The sequence below is a fragment of the Perognathus longimembris genome, chromosome 25 (genome assembly GCF_023159225.1).
Source record: "Perognathus longimembris pacificus isolate PPM17 chromosome 25, ASM2315922v1, whole genome shotgun sequence".
NCBI classification, from domain to species: domain Eukaryota; kingdom Metazoa; phylum Chordata; class Mammalia; order Rodentia; family Heteromyidae; genus Perognathus; species Perognathus longimembris.
Genome location: NC_063185.1, coordinates 12,625,025 through 12,646,935, shown reverse-complemented (window position 1 = coordinate 12,646,935; position 21,911 = coordinate 12,625,025). Strand labels below are relative to the sequence as shown.

Here is a 21,911-nt window from a genome sequence, read left to right as displayed (position 1 = left end):
AACAGGCGAGATTCTGACTGGCTGAGCATGGATCAGATAACCATTCTAGCAACAGAGGGTGGGTCCGGTTGCTGGTGGCTCACACTTGTAATCCCAGCTCATCAGGAGGCTGGGATCTGAAAGATGGCAGTTCAAAGCCAACCCAGGTAGGAAAGTCCACAACACATTTATCTTTCATTGACCATCAAAACATCAGACGTGGGGGCTGGGGATATGGCCTAGTGGCAAGAGTGCCTGCCTCAGATACACGAGGCCCTAGGTTCGATTCCCCAGCACCACATATACAGAAAACAGCCAGAAGCGGCGCTGTGGCTCAAGTGGCAGAGTGCTAGCCTTGAGCGGGAAGAAGCCAGGGACAGTGCTCAGGCCCTGAGTCCAAGGCCCAGGACTGGCCAAAAAAAAAAAAAAAACATCAGATGTGGAGCACTAGCCTTGAGTGGAAAAAGCTCAGTAACAGCGCCCCCGGCCCTGAGTTCAAGTCCCAGGACCAGCACACACACACACACACACACACACACACACACACACACACACACACACAAAATAAGGAAGAAACAGAGCATGGGGCGTCTCATCTAGAAGGACGAATAGATTCATGTGCACATAAAGCACCCCCCTTCCATTACCCCATAGGAAACCTAAGTCAAGGAACTCGCTTGAACAACAAGGACACAGAATCATAAAGCAGTATGTTCCTTTGCTGGGTGGCGAAGCAAGCAGCATCTATTTATGCACACACACATCCAGTAGTTGGTTGTTTTTTTTAATCTGACTCTCCATTAGTCAGGGGATGAGGGATGTATCGGGAGTAGTAAATTATGCAGATAATATTTCTACATGCACGCAGAATCCAGCCCACAGGAGCCTCTGCTCCCGGGGGAAATGCGCCTTGTGAAAGCCGTGGCAGGGCCGGGCAGTGAGCAGGAAGGGAGGAGAATGAAGTCTGGCAGGTGTTGCTTGCATCTGGAAGCAAGGCTGAAAGAGCCAAAGACTTTCCCCCCTGAGGCGGCTCCTCCATGACCAAAGTGGCCTGGACATTGACATTGACATTGGCGGGCTACTCGGGTGCACCTGCTGGGAATTGATGTCGCTCTCTGAAGCGGGGCAGCTTGGGTGATTCCCATGGTTACACGGATAGAAGTATTGTGCAACATGGTCAGCATGTGTGTGTGTGTGTGTGTGTGTGTGTCTGTGTGTGTGCGCATGCGCACGCTCTAGTACTAGAGCTTGAACGCACGGCTTAGGCACTGTCCCTTCAGCTGTTTCGCTCCAGGCTGGTGCTCTACCACTGGAGCCACAAATCCACTTTGGGCATTTTTTTTGGTGATTCATTGCAGATTAAGAGTCTCATGAACTTTTCCTACCCAGGCTGGCTTTGAGCCCATGATCCTTAGATCTCAGCCTCCGGAGTATCTAGGGTAACAGGCGTGAGTCACTAGCACCCACGTCTTCCTCCCTCTTAATTCTCCCACAAGTATGAATCGTGTGGGGAATTAAAGCAGGCCCACTTCCTGCTCCTTCTCAAAATATTGTTTTACCCAATTTGCAGGGGGAAAAATTCCCATCTGCTGATTTAGATGGGAAAAAAATGTATCCTTTTCTTTTTTCTATGTAAAAACCATATTATTACTAGTTGAATTCAGGGCTTTCTGGGTCACCTAAATCTCAGTGAATATCTATTGTGTCTAAACTTCCCCACCGCCCCTCCATTTACTAAGAAACCTTTTCTGTTGGCCCAGAACAAGGCAGCCTCCAGGATGAGATTTATTATTTTTTTTAATTTGGTATTTTTGCCGGTCATGGGGCTTGAACTCAGGGCCTGGGCGCTGTCCCTAAGCTTCTTTTGCTCAAGGCTAGCACACTACCACTTGAGCCACAGCGCCACTTCCAGTCTTTTCAAACCACAATCCTTCCATCCTGAATAGCTGGGATTACAGGCGTGAGCCACCAGTGTTCTGTTGACTGTTACTTGACTGAGATGGCCACACCAAGTAAGGGCATGATTTCAGGGGTGGTGGCCCAAATGCGCATTTTCTTCCTTTTGAGCTTTCCCTTTCATTTCCTACAAAGCCCCTGGCTTGCATTTCATTTGTAAATTCAAAGGATACGAAATTCCTATCTGTACTACTTTCTCTGTTTGATATTTAGAATCCATGCTTAATCTCCTACGTCTTGGGGTTTTCCACCTGCAAAGTGATTTGTTTGGATCGGATTATTTCTAAAGCTTCTCCCAACCCCCAAAATTCTTATTCTCCAGGGTGCTAGGTTATTTGGCCAACAGCCTGCAACAGGTTCTCACAAGGGGCAGTCAGCTCAATTCAAGTCCCAAAGCTGAAGCCACTGCATGAGTTGTATTCGTGTGTGTATGTGTGTGTGTGTGTGTGTGTGTGTGTGTGTATGATAGTAGTGAAAAGTCTATTCCCACAACATATAGGGAAGACATGAAGAATACCTGACAGGAAGCCATTGTTCCTGAAGGTACTTCTGGTCATGTAGGGCAGACATTGCTTATCAATCTCATCATCGATCCTCAACATCACTTCTCTCCTTTGTACCAGGCAGGGCTTCAATACTCCCAGTGGAATCGATGTGTTGGGCTTAGCCTAAGCTACAAAAGCCATCACTTACTTGGAGATTTTGGAATGTCTTACCATTTTGACAATCATTCATTCATTTAACACACACACACACACACATATTTCTTTTATTATTATCTTTATGTAGATGAACAAAGGAGCTTCAATTCAACATGTCTCTTTATGAGTACAACACATCTTGGTCAATGTCACCCCCTTGATCAGATCATTCTTCCCCCCCATCTCTCCCAACTCTACCCATCCCCCCAATTCTTATGCTGGTAGTAAGATTTGAACTCAGAGCCTCACACTCTTGTTTAGCTTTTTTCCGCTCAAGGCTGGCACTCGATCACTTAAGCCACACCCACACTTCCCACTTCTTCTTCTTCTTCTTCTTTTTTTTTTTTTTTTGCTGTAATTAACTGGGAAAAGAATCCCTCAGCCCTGGCTGCCTTCGAACCATGATCCTCAGATCACAGCCTCCTGAGTAGCTAGGATTCTGGGCATGAAACCACCAGCGTCCTGATTGAAGAGAGTACTTTAAACAGAACCACCGAGAGCAGGTGTTCAGAAGTGTCTCCTATTTAAAATAAATTACCTGTCTTGGTATCATTATTCATCGCTGAAATGATTTATATACCAATTGTACGAGGAATTTATTTCTACTGTTTCTCATAAATATTATGGATCAATTAGCTTCTTGGTTCTTTATTATTATTATTATTATGATTCCCCTCATATGAATGGGAAGGTCCAGGCTATCTCTTCCCACAGGTAGGTCTAGGGGAAGTGGGTACCTCAGCATTCTATGCCCAGACCTGGGGCACCCATCTCTCATCCCTGAGCCTGCCATTTCTGCTACTTAGTCCATTTGTGTCAGTTATTAGACCTCTCTGGGACAGGGATCTGTAGTTTGGTGAATAATTCACAGATAAAAATGTGAACCTGAACCGGGCACCAGGGGCTCATGTCTGTAATCCTAGCTTCTCAGGAGGCTGAGATCTGAGGATCCCAGTTCAAAGCAAGAAAGTCCCTGTGACTCTTCTATCCAATTAACTACTCAAAAACCAGAAGTAGAGCTGTGGCTCAAAATAGTAGAGCACTAGCATTGAGCAAAAGAGCTCAGGGACAGGGCCCAGGCCCTGAGTTCAAGTCCTACAACTACCAAAAAACAAACAAAAAAAGTTAAGTGAACTTGAAAGTGTAGGCCTCATATTGGTAGTGATAGGCTTAGAGTAGAGAGAAAGTACATACTATGTTATTTAGCAAGATTTCACTCCAAATTATTAACTGACAGTAGCTATTGGCTTCCTAAATGAGCCATTCAGATTGTCTTCCTTCCTTCCTTCCTTCCTTCCTTCCTTCCTTCCTTCCTTCCTTCCTTCCTTCCTTCCTTTCTCCCTCCCTCCCTCCCTCCCTCCCTCCCTCCCTCCCTCCTTTCCTTCCTTCCTTCCTTCCTTCCTTCCTTCTCATCTCTCTCTCTGTTTTTGTGCCAGTCCTAGGGCTTGAACTCCAGGCCTGGGTGCTGTCCCTGAGCTTTTTTGCTCAAGGCTGGCACTCTACCACTTGTTGGAGATAAGAGTCTCATAGACTGGACTTTTCCTTGCTCAGGTTGGCTTCAAGCCATGATTCTCAGATCTCAGCTTCCTGAGTAGCTAGGATTACACAGACAGGAGCCACCAGCACCCTGCCATTTCTTTCGTTTTCTCTTTTCTGTGATGATACTAGGCCTTGGGCAGGTATGAAGTACAGATGTAACATTGGACAGATGCCTGAGAGGGCCACATTTAGTTTTGTGGGCATATTGGGAGAATTCATAGGGAATATGTTATTTATAGGGAAGCTATGTATATTAAGACACGTGTGTGTGTGTGTGTGTGTGTGTGTTGTGTGTGTGTGTATTTTGTTGTTGTTGTGCTGGTCCTAGGGCTCAAACAGTCTGAACGTTTTTTGCCAAAGATTAGCCCTCTACCACTTTGAGCCACAACTCCACTTTTTGTTTCCTGGTGGTTCATGGGAAATAAGTGTCTCATAGACTTTCCTGCCCAAGCTGACTTTGAACCGTGATCCTCAGATCTCAGAGTCCCGAGTAGCTAGGATGACAGGTGTGAGCCACTGGCACCCGGCAATAGAAGATGTTTGTGAGGTTAATAAAAGGGCAGGTGGCAGAGGGAACTAACGCAGAGAATGATCTCAGAGGGGGAAAATGAGGTACCCCGTAGGTTGTCCGATCAGATCTGTAGGAATGAACAGCATCGTGCTGAGACTGTAGCTCTGGTTGGCCCTTTCTCTCTTTCTCTGCCTGCAGCCAGACCTTGAAATGGATTTGTCCCCGTGTTCACAGAAGTACATCCTGCAAAGCCCAGGAAAAGTACAGCCAGTCTTTCACCTTGTGCTAACATTTGAAGGGCAGGGAAGAAATAAACTTCTCCCACGAGGCCAATAATGATGACACTCAAGATTGTAGATGGCGAATGTGTTCCAACGTTTGCAGTGCGGCCCTATAAATTATCCTGCACCAGGCCCCATGGTGTGGCATGGCACAATCTCTCTCTTGCTCTGGAGGAACAAGAATAGCAATGCAGATCTGCAGAGAACCTCACAGCTAGGAGGGCATCCTATGCGACCCAGATCCTTCACTCACCAGAGGGGGGAAACTGAGGCTGTGACAGCCACCTTGCATGCCACCAACATAGAATCATGGCATCTCGGCGATTAGAATATAACCACTCGAATTCATTTCTCTCCTGGTGATTTTTGTTTTTTCAAATTTCTCTCTTGCTTCGTTCACTGCATTTTTCTGCGTGTTTTGAAATGATCTTCAAGTTGTTGCACAAAGGAGTTGCCATGTAACAAAGCAGGTGATGAATGCAGTATATCTTGGCCTGTGTCTCCCTTTTCAACGTTCCCACCCATCCCTCCCTCCCCCCACTGCTTCCCACACTCTGCTTCATTTTGTAGGATGAACATTGGATTTTCTCCCCCCCCCTTCTCCGTTTCATTCATCTATTCCTTTCTCCTTGATCTCACCCCACCCCTTTTGAATACCTGCTGTTTATTTCGTTGAACTTGGCCTTTTCTAAGGAATTACACAATATTTGAGAGGACTCTTGACAACTACATTTGTATATGCCTGCATGCCACCCAATGTGTTCACTTAATGAGTCTATCCGCTAAATGTGGCTTCCACCTCGCAGGGAAACACGTATCCCTGGTCTCTCTGGGCCTTGTGATTTTTTCCCTCCCGCCTCACTTCATATCTTGCGCACTTTCCTTTGACGTTCAAAATGTTTTATGTAGCTTTTTTTTTTTTTTTTTTTTGCTCAAGGCTAGTGCTCTTCTCCTTTGAGCCACAGCGTCACTTCCAGCTTTTTTTTTCTTTTTCTTTCTTTTTTTTTTTTTTTTTGGTGGTTCGTTGGAGATAAGAGGCTCCTGGGCTTTCCTGCCGGGGCTTGGCTTTGAATCGCAATCCTCAGATCTCAGCCTTCTACTGAGTAGCTAGGATGACATGCATGAGCCATCCACGCTTGGACACAAGTGGAACTTTATTAGGGCACTAGCCTTGAGCAGAAGAGCTCGGGGACAGTTCTCAGGCCCTGAGTTCAAGCCTTATGACAAAAAAAGAAAAGAATCTGTTCAGCAGAATCGGAGCACAGGGTTCTGAGGAAACATAGGTGGCCTAGGGCACTTGGTCTCCAGCAGTGTCGTTACAGGGGACCCTCACTAGAGATGATGGAACCTGAGCAAAGATGTCGCCCAAGAATGAGCACCAATCCAGCAGCCCTAGATGAGGAAAAGGAGGGATGGAATATGAGAGGCAGAGTACTGGTCCCGAAAATCAGAGTCCTGAGTGAGTGCTAGTCCCATTGTAACCCAAGTACACAATTCATGACTCCTGCTTGGAGACCCGTCCCCATCCTTTCTTATGACCCCATTTACCACAGGAGAGAAGAATCAAGGTTCTTGGCAGGGCATGCTGGGCAATCAAGGTCAACGTTCTATCATCTCTTTGACTTCTTTCTTAGTTTTTATCCTCCAGCCATTTCTCCAAGCCCTAATAGTTTACACATCTCTCCAGCCCCCATCGTCTTGGTGAATTCTCTTCAGCTTTCCAATACAGTTACCACCTTCAGAAATTTCTTTTCTTGTTTTGTTAGTTGTGGGGCTTGAACTCGGGGCCTGGGTGCTATCCCTGGGCTCTTTTGCTCAAGGCTAAGTGCTTTATCATGTTGAGCCACAGCTGTACTTCCAGTTTTCTGGTGGTTCATTGGAGATAAAAATCTCATGGACTTTCCTGCCTGGGCTGGCACAGAATCTGGATTCTCAGATCTCAGCCAAGTTCAAGTCCCAAGACAAAGAAAGAGAGAGAGAGAGAGAGAGAGAGAGAGGGAAGGAAGGAAGGAAGGAAGGAAGGAAGGAAGGAAGGAAGGAAGGAAGGAAGGAAGGAAGGGAGGGAGGGAAGAAGAGAAAGGAGTCTGTTTATCCCAGGCCATAGAGCTGGTAACAGAGCCAGGCTTTGAACCAGGCTAATTGAAACTCCAGCCCCTTATCCTGTATCCATTACAGATTCCCAACCACAAAAGCCATGTGACATGTTATTGCAATCTGCAACAAAGATACTTCCTTCTATCTGTGTGTAGAAGTGGGGATAGAAACCCCACTTTATGAATTGAAATCATTCCTTTTCTTCCTTTCTCTGAACCAACCTTTACCAAGTGCTTGGAAAAGGGCCACTTAAATCCACAGCCCAAGAAAAATGTATCTTTGTGATTAATATGTGTTAAAATGAGGAGTGACACGGTAATAAAATGGAAAGGTTTGGGGGCCTTTGGGGAAATCCACCTGACTGTGGGCTGTGGTTCCCGTAATGAGGCTGCTATTTTGTGGTCATGGAGGTAATGTTTTCTGATGCAGGTAGAATGATTAATAAGGTAAAAATGTCTGCCAGGAGGGGGGAGGGTGAGGAGGAGCCATCTGTGAGAAAATGGCTCAGGGTGGTGGAAAGCTATAGCCCCTTAATTAGACATCTGTGGGAGCTAGGAGAATTTCATACAAACTCAATGGCCAACTGTGACATTTCTTTCTCTCTCTTTCCTTCTCTTCCTCCCTTCCTTCCTCCTCTTTCCATCTCTCAGTTTTCTGTGTATTTAGGGGAACTTGTGTAGTTACGAGTACATGTAAGAGGGAAGCAGGAAGAACCAAGAAGAAATGAATTGCTGGGTGCTGGTGGTTCATGCCTGTCATCCTAGCTACTCAGGAGGCTGAGATGTGAGGATCATGGCTCAAAGCCAGCCTGTGTAGGAAAGTCTATGAGGCTTTTATCTCCAACAACCCACCAGAAAACCAGAAGTGGAGCTGTGGCTCAAAGTGGTAGAGCGCTAGCCTTGAGCACTAAAGCTCAGGGACATAGTACCTGGGCCCCGAGTTCAAGTCCCAAGACTGACAGAAACAGAAGAAGAAGAAATGAATTGTGTAGGACTTTCGAGCAGGCGGTGAATTCCTTACATTGTTTACTTGTAGGGCTCTCTTGCCTGACAAGTGAGATGATCTCAGGGAGGGGATATTGGGGTTTCATGGGGGTATAGGTTGTATAATGGTGTGGGGAGGCCAGAGGCCTTTCTAGGTAGAAATGAAGGAAGTCCAAATGGCCCTCTTTTCTCCAAATGTAGACACCTGTCAGTTCGACATGATGCACTCATCTCTGCTGACATAAAAGAGAAAGGGAGAAGAAGAAGAGGAAACTGCCATGACTCAGTGGAGATTGGGGAGCTGGGAGCTTTCATGCCAGTCTTGGTTGGACACTGCTCCACTGTGTGACATTGGGTGAAGTCTCGGGTCTTGCTTGTCCTCTCTGGCACTCGCCCGAGTCCTCGCTCCCAGAGGCGACGAGGGCCTTCATCGGCGATAACGGATGGCTCTGTGGTTCGCACACTCCGAGCGCTCAGTCAATGTCAGTTATTTTTAGCAAATCGTATCCTGGCCTTGACACGCACTGGGGGTCTAGGGATGCGGAGGGGAGCGGGATTCAGTTCTGGAGCACGCAAACAAAAAGAAACACAGTGGTGTGCAAGCAAGCGGATGGAAATGCTCGTTGGGCAGCCTAGGGGTGAGAAGGGAGTAGATCGAGTTCCTTGAAGAAAGAGGGGACAGTTGGGCCCCCACATTCCACCAGAGTTCCTAGGATGGTCCACCAGGTTGGCTGGATCCAAGAAAACATCATGAGATCTGAGGGTCTCAGACGCTAAATTGTGGGGTTCCCCCCCCCCCCCCCGCCTTCCCATCCCCCCCAGATCCGGTGACACAGCCAGGCAGAGCTATCCCCTGCCTCCTTCCACCCCACCGTCCTCCGAAGGCTAATTATTATCAAAATTCTCTGTCATTGCTTTGTAACGGTCCACGGCCTAACTAATTTAAAAATGCAAATGAATGCTAAATTACAGTCGGTGTGGGAGTGCTGTCTCCCTTGCCTACGGGACCCACAGAGAGAGAGAGAGAGAGAGAGAGAGAGAGAGAGAGAGAGAGAGAGAGAGAGAGAGAGAGAGAGAGAGAGCGTTATTCCTGTGGCTGGAAATCAATCTCAGGCAACCCCCCTGGGGGTGACTGGGGGGTGAGCTGGTGGCATCACCGTGGACGTCACCGATATGCCCTGCTGTGGGTGGATGTCAGCCGCATAGGAGACCATCCATCTCAGGCCTGTCTCTGCCTCCCTCCACCCTGGCAGTGTACATACTGCAGCCGGACTCCCGTCTGCCATCTGCCAGCCCTGCCATAGGCTGGGCCGTGAGCCGGCATTGCCTGGTTGGATGGCTCTGCCTTACCAATGCCCGCCCTCCTTGCTGTGAGCCTCGAGGCTGAGCGCTGATTGGCTCTGGCGGGGAGGGTGAGGAACACAGCCATGGCTGACATCTTGAGATCAATGCCCAATTCCCCAGCACCCTTCCAGGGCTTAAAGGGGTGAGGGGGGGTTGGAGGGTGGACGTTCAAATGCAGATTCCTAGGCTCTATCTTAAGCCAGACAGAACTGGAAATCTCCAGACAGGTATTATTATGTGAAGGATGGATGATGTCGCTCAAGGTGCATTGTGCTCATAACCTGACTTCTCCAATGGAAAGTCCTTTGTACCACTGCTTCATTAAAAATAATAATAAAGAAATGTGTTACATGAGGTTATGCTTTTTATGTATTTATTTATCTATTTAGTGCCAGTCTTCGGGCTTGAATGCAGGGCCTAGGAGCTGTTCCTTTTGCTGAAGGGTAGCACTCCACTTCTTGAGCCATAGCTCCACTTCTGGAATTTTTTTTTTTTGGCAGTTAATTGGAGGTAAGAGTTCCATGGACTTTTCTGCTTGGGCTAACTTTGAACTGTGATCCTCAGACCTCAGCCTCCTGAGTAGTTAGGATTAGAGGTGTGGGCCATTGGTGCCTGGCCCCTATGTATTTTTATCCTGTAGAAAAGTAGACGATACTCAAGGGATGGTGTGAATTTCCTGTCCGCTGGAGACTTGCCCTGTTCTGCTCAGGTGGGCCTCTGATTCCAGCCATTGACCCCTGATTCAAGATGCAGCCTGAAGTCTGGCCTGAACTGAAGACTTCGGAGAATCTCTCTCACTCTCTCCCAGGTTCCCTGAGGCCTCCGCGTCAACTGGAGAGAACGTTCTGGAGCTTTCTAGAACTTTCTGCCATCTTGTTGAGTATGTGTGGCCTGAAGCAAGCAAATCTTGGCGCTCCCAAGTCCTTCGAGATATTGAGAGTTCCAGACCAGACCAAGGTACTTTGCTAAGAATGGACTTGCTTTTCAATACTGTAGTCTACAGCCGGACCCCAAATGCACATCCAGAAAACACTTGATTCATCTTTTCCTTAAATGATTTATACATCACATCTTGTTTCCCAAGATTTGCTTGCTGTGATAATCTTATCTAGTTCCAGCCTTAGTCAGTGGTGGAGATACTGGACATTTATTTTCCACAGCAGGTGTTTTTGTTTGTTTGTTTTCTAGAATGAGGGCTTGGACTCAGGGTCTGGGCGCTGTCCCTTAGCTTGCTGTGCTCAAGGCTAGTGCTCTACCACCTGAGCCACAGTGCCACTTCTGGCTTTTTGCTGCTTAATTGGAGGTGAGATTCTCACAGCTTGCCCAGGCCAACTTTGAACCGTGGCCCTCAGATTTCAGCCTCCTGAGCAGCTAGGATGACAGCTAGGAGCCACCAGTGCCTGGCTTAAGCCTTCCTTTTCCTCTCACAACCACAATGGAGGGACAATCCGTTTTCAGTGGATTCGACGTGTCTCCGCTGTGAACAGACAAACGTGGGATCACGTCCAGGACACCAAATAGGAGAGAGAAGGTATTCACCCTGTCTAATTTCTCTCCATTTCACTGGTCTCAAATGTGAGGTTGAAACAAAGGAGGTCTGAATGAGTTAGTGGGTAGAAAGTAGGGCAGATGCAAAACAGCTGGAAACCATAAAGCAATAATAGTAATAGTGGCAGTAGTAGTAGTAATAACAGTACAGTCTTTTGGTTTTTAATTCTGGGTTTATCCCTTAAGGAAATGCCTGCAAACTCCCAGAAGGTTCTAGAAGGGAGGTAGGGAGCTCTCCGCTGGCATCTCCTTGTCCCTGTAGACACTGGCTTGCTGCGGGCTGGGCCTGTGGCAGTGGGCCAATCACTGCGCTTAAATAGAATCTTCTTTGCAAATTGACAGAGCAATGAAATTACCACCCGGCTGGATTTCTCTTTCCAAATACAAGACAGATTTTTAAGTACATTATACGCGTGTAATTGAAAATCAGAAGCATGGGAGAAGATGTGCTCTAACTTTTACACTACTGGGTGAGGTCTAGCCACTCCCAACATGACCTGGCGGCACAAGGGCAAGTCGGATGCCAGGAAGAATGGAAGGCTGGGACCAAACCGGTGTGCCAATTCCGGAAGAGGGGCGAATTCCTAGAGGAATCGTCATTCACCATTTTGGGAAATCTGATGACTCCTGATTTTCTCTAGGGATGCCAATAGAACATGTGGATTTCAATTAAGATTCTGCTATTCCTGTTTCTGCTCCGGTGATAAGAGTTTCTTTTTCTTTTTCTCTTTATTCTCTTTCTTTCTTTTTTCAGTCCCAGGGCTTGAACTCTGGGCCTGGGTGCTGCCCCAAGGCTAGCATTCTACCACTTGAGCCACAGCTTTCTCTGTGAGTAATTGGAGCTAAGAGTGTCGCAGACTTTCTCACCCAGGCTGGCTTCAAACTGTGATCCTCAGATCTCAGCTCCCTGAGTTAGGATTACAGGCGCATGAGCCACGAACCACCCAGCTTTCCTTTTATCTTTTTAGTTATTTGTGTTGTTGTTACCTTTAGGTAGTTGGACAAAAGAGTTAGCATTCAACCAAGGAGTTTAGGGGGCAATGTGATCTGATCAGGGTCCTCGCTTTCAACATTCTCTCTCATTCCCGCTACTTCTGGGTTCACCAGCCCTCCCATTTGCCACAGGCTATAGGCAGTTTTGTTGAACCCCAAACTTATCCATCAGAGTTCTGTGAGACAGTGCTTCCCTCCCTGGGGCCTGCACAATGCACTTGGGGACCATGGGAGAGAAACTACAATGTCTTTGTGTGCTAGAGGGAGCTGGGCTCGGTGTTCAGATGCCCACATCTTCAAGGAGCAGCTCAGCACAGGCTGACTGGCTAGCCACCTGGTTTTGGATTTTACTTTGGTGGTCTTGGCATCTGACAGTGGCCAAGATGAAGTAGATTTGGGCATTCATTCCTTCTTACTCTATTGCTCCCATGCAGGTCATAGCCAACTCAAATAATGTTTATTTTTGTTTTGTTTTTTTGTTTTTTGCGTGTGTATGTGCTGGTACTGGGGCTTGAACTCAGAGCCTGGGCACCATCCCTGAGCTTCTTGCTTGCTCTAGTCCAGTGGTCTACCACTTGAGCCCTAGTGCTACTTCCAGCTTTTTGGAGGTTCATTGGAGAAAAGAGTCTCATAGACTTTCCTGGCCAGGCTGGCTTTGAACCACAGTCCTCATATCTCAGTCTCCTAAGTAGCTAGGATGACAGGTGTGACCCACCAGCACTTGACTTCCAAATAGTATTATTTTTTAATGCAAATAATTGAAAATATTTTCTCAGCCTTAAAAAAATTGTGAGTGTTGAGGCTTTGCCAGGAAATCAGTTATTGCAAGAGGGGAAGGTGGGACTAAGGGAAGAGGGGGGTAGAAGAATGAGGATGGGAAGAAGAAGAGAGAATGTAGGCTAAAATTCATTGTCTATACCACAGAACTGAGAAGTATAAAGGACGGGGTGGGGGTGAAGACGTTGAAGGGACGACAAAGACCAAGATGCATTGTGTACATAAACTGTTTTCGTTGAGTGGGCAAAAATTCAATACATAACCTAAAATTATGGTAAATGAGGGAAGGGGTGGGGAGTGGAGGGGTGGGTGAGAACGTTGAAAGGGGCGACAGTGATCAAGATGCACTGTGTTCATAAACTGCTTTGGTGAATGGGAAGTCCTCTGTATAACTACTTAAAAGATAATAGAGATATTCAAAACCTTTGAATGTCTTTAGAACAGAAACTTCAGTATTTATAAAGTGCCTATCATACATAGTCTAGGTTTAAAAGAAGAAGAACATGGTTAAAAAGACAGATTGCCTATCCAAGCCAATCCAAGATGGTACCCAACAGCAGCACTTGTTCTTTGCTTGTTGAATGGCATCCTGTGGGTAACCTCGCAGCAGTGGCCCTGTGCTGTGTGCAGACTTGGCCGGTCTCTCCTCACTTCTGGCCATAAAACAGGTAGAAAGATCAATTGTGGTGATGGATGGCTGGTGACTCCATGAGGTCTTGAAAGAATGCTGTGTTTAGGTGTTGGGCTTGAACTCTATCTTTAACATGGATTTGGTGAGACTAGTCTCTTCTTGGACCTCAGCTTCTTCATCAGAGGTGAGAGTTACGTTGTATCTGCCCTGGGGCTTTGAACTCGGGGCCTGGGTGCTGTCTCTGAGCTTTCTCATTCAAGACTGGGGCTCTACCATCTGAGTCACAGCTCCACTTCTGGTTTTCTGGTGGTTCATTGGAGATAAGAGTCTCACGGACTTTCCTGCCTGGGTGGGCTTTGAACCACCATCCTCAGATCTCAGGATCTGAGCTAGGAATCCTCAGCTAAGATTACAAGTGTGAGCCACTGTGGTGCCCAGCTTTACTAAATCCTCAGGTGTCTTTTAGACAAATCTGAAGGGACTTTCGCCATCTCTGAGAGCAGAAAATGACACAGCAAGGGAGAGTTAGGTGGAGCTACCCAAGTTTGCCAAGGGGGTGACCCCCCCCCCAACAACATGGCTTCTTTTATTTGGAAGCTCCTGATATTCAACTATAAATGTTTCATAATTGCCTCATGAATTATTCAGCTGCAACTTAATAACCTTAAATTTTATGGGATTGTAGGTGTTTTTTTTTAATATGGGAGAAAAATATTGCCAACCTGAGATACCCAGCTGTGAAGAGAAAATGCTGACATTGTTCATTTATTTTCCCCATGCAATGGAATTCAGAATATTAATAAAAGAGCAAATTTAAAAAAAAAACAAAAAGAAGAGGAGGGGAAAAAATCCTGATGTGGCTCTTTTGAAAATATTTCATCTCAAACCTGTGTTTGCAATATTTTTTTTTCTCCTATCACTAAGAAGCTGAGCTGGCTTTTTGGTAGAGGGTACCACTTTCTTACCTCCCAGGATTAATTCTCTTTTTATTCCATATCCACTGATGAGTTACACAGAGAGTTCGTTTTGGAATGAATGGCTTCTGTGGTGTCTGAGGAGTATTATAATGTCATGAAAGAGCAGCACTTGAAAGCTGGAGTCTGACTCAAGGCTATCATTTAATTGATGCACCTACTTAACAATCCAAATATGTGTTCTCCGCCTTGGATTCCTTATTATGAATGACGCAGTCTGAGCAAGAACAAGACATACAAAACGAGCAAATAGCCCAGCAACCCAGGTTCAGAAAGATCACCGGTCATCCTAGCGACTCAGGAGGCTAAGGCGTGAGGATCGAGGTTCAAAGCCAGCCTGGGCAGAAAGTCTGTGAGAAGTGGTGCTGTGGCTCAAGTGGCAAATGCTAGCCTTTAGCAAGAAAGATCAGGGATGGTACCCAGGCCTTGAGTTCAAGCCCCAGGACTGGCATAAAGAAATTAAAAGCTGAGCTCTGTGGAAGGAAGAACAGAAAAACTCAAAGGAAAAGCTAGTTATTTCAGAGAGCCGCCCATAAAGTCAGATCCTTTACTTGGATTTAAATTTTCCCTGGGAGCAAGAGAGAACAAAGCAAGACCACCCTTTCCTCCAGTGCTTGGAAATGTCATTTCAGGAGCTGCTATTAAAACCCTTTCATTGAATCATAAAGCATGAGTGGAGGTGTGGTTCAAGTAGTAGAGTAGCAACCTTGATCAATAAAAGCCAAGCAAGAGCACAAGGCCCTGAGTTCAAGCCCTAGTACCCCCCCTCACACACACACACACACAAATAATGCACTCTGTGTGTGTGTGTGTGTGTGTGTGTGTGTGTGTGTAGGTCCTGAGGTTTGCACTCAGAGCCTGAGCACTGTCCCTGAGCTTTGTGCTCAAGACCAGCCTCTACCACTTGAGCCATAGTGCCACTTCTGGCTTTCCTGCCTGGGCTGGCTTTGAACTACACTCTTCAGATCTCAGCCTCCTGGGTAGCTAGGATGACAGGTGTGAGACACCAGCAACCAGCAGTGTGCTCTGTGTGTGTGTGTGTGTGTGTGTGTGTGTAATCAAAGAAGAGAAGGAAGATGATAATAGGTGAGGAATGTAGATTTGACCAAGAGTTCCTAGTAGGTGAATGGCAGAAGCTGGGACTCCAGAATGAGTTCTTTGCTTCCCATTACTGTTCAGAAAGTACCAGAAATGTGCAATTGGGTTGGGGGGCATCCGGTGTGGAGGGCAGGAATCTGCGCACGTACTGGGCAAGCAGGGCCAGGAGAGCAGAGCTGAGAATTGTGGGTTTGCTGTAGGCAAAGGAGCCTGCTGGTGGCAAACGGGTGTGTGTGTGTGTGTGTGTGTGTGTGTGTGTGTGTGTGTAGACGCATGGGGTGTGCCTCAGTTGGACAGACCTGAGTCATCCAATTAAAACAGAAGCCGGTGCCCCAAAGGCTGCACGCCCTCCCGCCCCCGTCCTTCCCACATTTGCATTGACTTGCAATAACATTTTATTAAAATTCTCCGGGTCCTGATTAATTTTCCTGGCTGCTTCCTTTACGATGGCTCTCTTGGCCCCGAGCTCAGGACAGCGCGTTCTCTCCCGGATGGGAGTTGGCGCTCGACTCCTTTGGTCTAAATGGCTCTCTGGCTTTGCCTAATGAAGCTTTGGGGAATCGCAAGTTCTTTGCTTTTGTAATTTAATTTTATTTTTGGATGGATGGACGATGGGAGAAAACACCTGCTAGTGTATGAAAGACAGCCGTGACCAAGAATGGGTCCTTTAGGGCTGGGGATATAGCCTAGTGGCAAGAGTGCCTGCCTCGGATACACGAGGCCCTAGGTTCGATTCCCCAACACCACATATACAGAAAACGGCCAGAAGCGGCGCTGTGGCTCAAGTGGCAGAGTGCTAGCCTTGAGCAAAAGGAAGCCAGGGACAGTGCTCAGGCCCTGAGTCCAAGGCCCAGGACTGGCCAAAAAAAAAAAAAAAAAGAAAAGAATGGGTCCTTTAGGGCTTTGTCTGTATGAACTTAGTTACGGGAGGGTCTACCTATCAACCAGGAGGAGGAGGAAATCTCACAATTATTCATTCATTTTCTTATTTATTTACCTACTCATTATCTGTTTTACTTATTTTTAAGATATTTTTATTGTCTTTAGGTGTGTAAAGAGGGTACCATTCAACTTGTGAGTTTAAGAATGTTGTAGTCTCGATCTGTGTCACCTCTCCCAACCCCACCTATCCTCTTGGTTTTCCTAGTTTCATGAGATAGATATTGAATATTAGGAATGCATTCCTTCCTTCTTCCTCTCTTCATTGGTCTACCTCCCTTCCTTTAACCTCCCCCCCCCCAACACCTATCAAGTTTCAGCTTCTTCCTTCCTTTCTTTTCTTCCTTCTCTCTCTCCTTCCTTGCTCTTTTCTTTATTCCCTTCCCTTCTCCTTCCTCCCTCCCTCCTTCCCTCCCTCCCTCCCTCCCTCCTTCCCTTCCTTGTGCCAGTACTGCAGCTTGGATTTAGGGCCCCAAACTCTCTCTTTTTCATGATAGCCTAGCACTCTACCACTTGAGCCACAGCTCCATTTCCAACTTTTTGCTCATTCATGGGAGAATCTCACAGATTTCCTGCCTGGGCTGGCTTTGCACTTTGATTTTCAGATTTCCACCTCCTGAGTAGCTAGGACTACAGGAGTGAGCCATTAGCGCTTAGCTTAATCTCCTGTTTGTTGAGTGCCTACTATAATGGTGAAAGAATTCCCTGTGTCTCTTCTCTGGGTTTTCTAGATATCACATGCAGTGTTTGGACATGGAATTTCCCAGATCTGTGTTCTCAACACACCATGAATAATGTGAAAACAGCCTATAGATGTTCCTCCGTGTAAACACGCGCCATTCAATAGGATAACCAACTTATCACAAGTGCCCCCCACCCCACCCCCAAGTCCTATGATCCTTCAGTAGTGGCGCAAAGGGGCTTCAACTCGACACAGCCTTTCATGAGTACAATGAGTCTCCGTCAATGCCGCCCCTTCCATCATTTTCCCCCTTCTCTCCCAAGCCCACCCACCCCTGGAGTGACCTGGTTCCATGGTTACGCATGCGCATTGAATCTTCTGACTGGATTCGCCCACCTTTCCTCTTTCCACACACCAGCTCCTCCCCTTGCACAGTTCTTTATCAGTGGTTGTTCAGGTGACGGATGGACGGATACTGACGTGAACATTGGCCTTCCTGTTTAGTTCTTACCATCACCTCTGTTCTTATTCCTACTTGGCAGGTGGCCGGAGGGAGGCTCACGAGGCTTGGCTAAGGTCTCTCCTACGACATGCATAGATACCATGACAGAGCAAGGTCATATCATTGCCCCCGATGAAGCTGGGTGCTGGTGGCTCACGCCTGTCATCCTAGCTATACAGGAGGCTGAGATCTGAGCATCACAGTTCAGTCCTCCCAGAAAGGAAAGTCCACAAGACTCTTGTCTCCAATGAACCACCAGAAAAGTGGAACCGTGGCTCCAAGTGGTAGAGCACTAGCCTTAAGTAAAAGAGCTCAGGGACAGCACCCAGGCCCCGAGTTCAAGCCCCAGGACTGAAAGAAAAATGAAGCTAGTCTTCCCAACCAACACCCCTGAGATGGATTTCTGAGACCCAAAGCCCATTCTATAAGAAATGCATTCACAGAGTCCCAGGGGCACAACAAATAGGGGAGAGACTCGACAAATGGGACTACTACAAATTAAAAAGTTTCTGCACAGCTAAGGACATAGCCACCAAAACAGAAAGACAGCCAACCATATGGGAAAGGATCTTTACCAGCACAGCAACAAAGGCCTAATATCTGTCATCTACAGAGAACTCAAAAAACTAAGCCCCTCCAAGCCCAGTAAACCAATTAGGAAATGGGCAAAGGAGCTAAAGAGAGACTTCACAAGAGAAGAGATAAAAATGGCAAAGAAACATGTGAGGAAATGCTCAACATCCCTATCAGTAAAGGAAATGCAAATAAAAACAACCCTGAGATAACACCTCACTCCAGTTAGAATGGCCTATACCCTGAACTCAGGCAACAACAAATGGTGGAGGGGTTGCGAGGAAAGAGGAACCCTTCTCCATTGTTGGTGGGAGTGCAAATTAGTAAAACCACTTTGGAGAACAGTATGGAGGTTTCTCAAAAAGCTCAACACCCTATGACCCAGCCATACCACTCCTAGGCATCTATCCTGAACAACAGGTCCCAAGATATCAAAAAGACATTTGCACTTCCATGTTTATCGCTGCACAATTCACAATAGCCAAAATATGGAAACAACCCAGATGCCCACAGATGAATGGATCCAAAATATATGGTACCTATACACAATGGAATACTACATAGCAATTAGAAATGGTGAAATATTGGCATTCGCAAGGAAATGGTCAGAACTTGAACAAATAATGTTGAGCGAGACAAGCCTAGAACACAGAAAACAAAGGGGCATGATCTCCCTGATATATGACTGTTAAGGAGGGGGGAGGGGGAGACAGTAGAGACCAGGTCTGTGAAACCAAAAACTTCTTGTCAAATGGTATTTCCCACAGGTTTGGGTCAGCGACCCAACATTATGTAACTAAAACCAAACAACTACTCAACATATCAAGGTCAAAAATAGACCTCTCAGTGGATCACAATAGCTCAAAAGCTATGAATGTACATTCATATAAGACTATTGTCGACATATTGTCTATTGTCAACATTACATTTAAAGCCCTAGGCGAATTTTCTTCGGCGTAGGCCATGTGGCTATTGTATATGTTCTTGGTACATTGTATATTGTATATATGTCTACCTACCTAGGGAAGGGAAAGAAAAACAGGATGTAAAATATCACAAGAAATGTACACACTGCCCTACTATGTAACTGTACCCTTTTTGCACAGCACCTTGTCAAAAAATTTGTGTTTAATTAATAAGTAAATTACAATAAAAACAGATTCAAAAGTCAAATTATGTAGTTATGCATTCTAATCAACAAAGGATTCCATTGATAATTCATATTTAATAAAGTGTGTTTGTAGCTGTATTTGCTGTATATTTTGTTTTTGAACAAAAAGCTCTTTCCCTTATCTATTGGGATTGTAGAAAAATAATAAATAATAAAATGCAGTAAGTTTTTAAATGGTAAAAAAAATAAAATAAAACCAAAGTTTGATATTTTTCCCCCATAAACTCAGAGACTTATCAGTTCTGTTTTACAGATAATTTAGGTGCTTTCTATAATGCAAATCTAAAATATAATAAAATATTATGTAGGTAAAAAAAAAAGAAATGCATTCACCCCCACTTTCACTCTTCACAAGTCTACCCCTCCTCCCTTAGCCACACCTCTTCTCCTGCAGGTACTCATTTCCTGGTACTTATTTGTTGGGCTTTGACTTAGACTTTCTGATGAGTTATACTTTTTGAGCTTTCCATAGAGTCTACGGTAATTCATTTGTAACTGTTTGCTTACCACCCCATGTGTTTACTTATAGATTTATAGGCACATGCTAGCTACCACAACCCAAGGAAACCATGCAGACTTTGTGTAGTTGAGGATTCATTGCATATACTACAAAATGAAGAGGATAAAAAAGAAAAGGAGGAGGTTGAAGTGGGGGGAGGTTTGGAAATATTCTGGAGACGACATAGATCAAGATATGCACTGTGTACACAAACTGCCTTGTTAGATGGCCAACAAAGAAAAATCCAATAGATATCCTACAAAATTAAGAAAAGGGAGGGAAAAGGGTGGGGTGGGAGGGGTGGGTGGGAAGGTTGAAAAGGGTGACATGGATCGAAGTTCATGGTATTCATAAACTGCTTTGTTGAATGGCAAAGCCTTTGGGAAACGACTTAAAGATAAGTACTAAAAAGAAGGAAAGAAAGAAGGAAGAAGAAAATGGTTTCAAGTATAACAACCTTGTTGCAAGCATCCTGACAGCTGTCTGTGGCTCTCCACTGCCCCCTAGTGACCGCTGGCTCCAAGTGCATGGAGCTTTGGTTTCTTCAGGGCTATTTTATAGGCTTTCAGCCCTGTCAATGTATTTAGCAATATTGAGCCACCCCACCCCCCCTCCAAAAAAAAAAAAAGTGACAGAGTCTACTACTCTGATCAGGAAGACACTAATTCATATATTCCAGGGTCAGGCTGTCATGAAGGCCTATGAAATTTGTAAAATAAATACAGCTGAGCTGCTAGCCCAGCTCCATTCCAAGCCCCCGCCCCCCCCCCCCCGGGATCCCCCAAACTATTTCTGCTTTCCCCAAGATATGAGCCTCTGAGAATACCTCAAAGAACTTTAGACGTCCATTCCAAAATGCATACAGACACTTCTTTTCATCCAGAAGTTGCATCGCCTGTATGTATTTCACCTCAGGAAATCCCCAGAGAAAGATGATAGCTCAAGAACATCCATTGTGGTGTTTTGTGTTTTGTTTTGTTTTAAAAGAGAATAGCAGACATGGTGGAATGAATCCCTTTTCCAACAAAAAGGAAATTGTTTCATGGTGTTAGGATAGTTCTGTCTAAAAGAGTGATTCAAATCCATAAAATAATGAAGTGCTTAATCACATGAGAAAAATATCCCAGTTAGGCAGTGGATAGAAAAAAGCAAGTTTGCTAACAACATTTTATATAATACTGTGTATAGGAGTGTATATGAGTGTGTGATAGTAGACGGATTGGTGTTATTTATTGCTCTGAGTGATCACATGACACTATGTTTGTTTGTTTGTTTTGCCAGTCCTGGGGTTTGAACTCAAGTCCCGAGCACTGTCCCTGGCTTCTTTTTGCTCAAGGCTAACGCTCTACCACTTGAGCCACAGCGCCACTTCCGGCTTTTTCTATATATGTGGTGCTGAGGAATCAAACCCATGGCTTTGTGTATATGAGGTGAGCACTCTACCACTAGGCCACATCCCAGCCCTTATGTTTGTTTTTGTGCTGTTGCTGGGGCTTGAACTCAGGGCATGGGTGTTGTCCCTTGGCTTCTATACTCAAGGCTGGTGCTCTACCACTTAAGCCACAGCTCTACTTTGGGCTTTTTTTTTTTCCTGGTTGGTTGACTGGCAAGAAGAGTCTCATGGACTTTCCTGCCTAGGCTGGCTTCAAACCATGATCCTCAGATCTCAGCTTCCTGAGTAGTTAGGATGACAGGTGTGAGCCACCATGGGCACCCAGCTTTTTACTTTCAAGCGTGTATGTGTGTGTGTGTGTGTGTGTGTTTCTTCTGTCTTTCCAGTGTTTCCACACAGATTGCATAATCCAATGGAATGTCAATGCATATTATTAAGGATCATCTATCTCTGATACTAGTTCCTTTCTTTCTTTTTTCTTTTTTCTTTTTTTTGCCAGTCCTGGGCCTTGGACTCAGGGCCTGGGCACTGTCCCTGGCTTCTTTTTGCTCAAGGCTAGCACTCTGCCACTTGAGCCACAGCGCCACTTCTGGCCATTTTCTGTATATGTGGTGTTGGGGAATCGAACCCAGGGCTTCATGTATACGAGGCAAGCGCTCTTGCCACTAAGCTATATCCCCAGCCCTACTAGTTCCTTTCTTCGATCTCTAGGCTGTGTCTGAGCCTGCCTGGGTTTCTGAGCA

At 45.8% G+C, this 21,911-nt stretch overlaps 1 long non-coding RNA gene across 1 annotated transcript; it reads right to left on the bottom strand.

Moving 5' to 3' along the window:
• Positions 1-1,618: 1,618 nt before the first annotated feature.
• LOC125341999 lies at positions 1,619-19,391 on the bottom strand. Its single transcript, XR_007209125.1, has 4 exons — positions 19,254-19,391; positions 17,284-17,286; positions 5,121-5,125; positions 1,619-1,629 (listed from the first exon to the last, which is right to left on the bottom strand). It is a non-coding gene; the product is annotated as an uncharacterized LOC125341999 (long non-coding RNA).
• Between the last annotated feature and the right edge of the window lie 2,520 nt (positions 19,392-21,911).